Below are 1,865 nucleotides of genomic sequence, written 5' to 3'. Positions count from 1 at the left end.
AATCAGTTTGAGGCGAGGGAGAGCTCCGAGAGCTGCGGCGGGAAGAGCCCGGTCAGGGTCAGCTCGTGAGGGTGGGAAGGGGCGGGAACCCCAAAAAATCCTCCAAAACCGCCAAAATTCCCAAAAAATATGCCAAATTTCCAAAAAGTATCCCCCAAAAAATCCCAAAACAAAAAAAAAATCCCCCCAAAGCCCCTCGGGGACCCTTCCTCACCCTCAGGATCAGTTTGAGGTGCGGAAGAACCCCGGGCGCTGCGGCGGGAAGAGCCCGGTCAGGGTCGGCTCGGGAGCGGGACCCCTCAAAAAACCCCAAAAATTCCTCCCAAAAATCCTCAAAACCCCACAAAATTTCCCCCAAAAGCCCGTCCAGGACCTCTTCTCACCCTCAGGACCAGTTTGAGGTGAGGGAGAGCCCCGGGACCTGCGGCGGGAAGAGCCCGGTCAGGGTCAGCTTGCGAGGGTGGGAAGAGGCGGGAACCCCAAAAAAATCCCCAAAACACCCCAAAATTCCAAAAAAATATGCCAAAATTCCAAAAAGTATCCCCCAAAAAATCCCAAAATCCAAAAAAAAAGAATCCCCCAAACCCCTCCGAGACGCCTTTTCACCCTCAGGATCAGTTTGAGGTGCGGAAGAACCCCGGGCGCTGTGGCGGGAAGGACCCGGTCGAGGTTAGTGTGGGGGCAGGACCCTCCAAAAATCCCCCAAAAAACCCAAAAATCCCCCAAGAAAAAAACCCCAAAACACCTCAAAATTTCCCCAAAAAGCCCGTCCGAGACCCCTCCTCACCCTCAGGACCAGTTTGAGGTGAGGGAAAGCCCCGGCGGCAGTGGCGGGAAGAGCCCGGTCGAGGTCAGTGTGGGGGCGGGACCCTCCAAAAATCCCCCAAAAAACCCAAAAATTCCCCAAGAAAAGACCCCAAAACACCTGATAATTTCCCCAAAAAGCCCGTCCGAGACACCTCCTCACCCTCAGGACCAGTTTGAGGTGCGGGAAAGCCCCGGCGGCTGTGGCGGGAAGGACCCGGTCGGGGTCAGCTCGGGGGCGCGACCCCTCAAAAAACCCAAAAAATTCCTCCCAAAAATCCTCAAAACCCCACAAAATTCCTCAAAAAAACCCTCTGAGACCCCTCCTCACCCTCAGGACCAGTTTGAGGTGCAGGCGTGCCCCCGGCCCCGAGCCCTGGAGCGGGAAGGGCCCGTCCAGGGTCAGCTCCGGCGCTTCGAGGAGTCGCGACAGCGGCAGCGACAGCGAACCCAGTGAGGTCTGCCGGGGATCGTCCTTAATCTGAGGGGAAAATGGGGAAAAATGGGGAAAATTGGGGGAAAATAGGGAAAGGGGGATCGGGAAATGGGGGAAAATGGGGGGAAATAGAGAGGGGAATGGGGGGAAATGAGAGCGAACCCAGCGGGGTCTGCCGGGGATCATCCTTAATCTGAGGGGAAAATGGGGAAAAATGGGGAAAAATGAGGGAAAATTGGGAAAAATGGGAAAAATCGGGGGGAGAATGGGGAGAAATGGGGAAAAAATGGGGAAAAATGGGGAAAAATGAGGAGCGGAATGGGGGGAAATGACAGCGACGCTAGCAGGGTCTGCCTGGGATCGTCCTTAACCTGAGGGGAAAACGGGGAAAAATTGGGAAAAATGGGGAAAAATTGGGAAAAATGGGGAATTTTGGGGGGATCTCGGGGTTTTTGGGTCTCACCTGCAGATCCACGTCCTGATTGCGGGGATCGTGCAAGAAGAAGCGGAAAGCATCCTCCCACACTGGGGCCGAGGTGCTGCAGACCACCTGGGAGGGGTGGGGGGCACGGGTCAGACCCTTCTATGCCCCCAAAAATCACCTCGGGACCCCAAAAATCTTCTC

The sequence above is a fragment of the Malurus melanocephalus genome, unplaced genomic scaffold (genome assembly GCF_030028575.1).
Source record: "Malurus melanocephalus ecotype Western Australia unplaced genomic scaffold, MMel_1.1 scaffold_3743, whole genome shotgun sequence".
Classification (NCBI taxonomy): Eukaryota; Metazoa; Chordata; class Aves; order Passeriformes; family Maluridae; genus Malurus; species Malurus melanocephalus.
Note: the sequence above shows the minus strand (reverse complement) of the source record.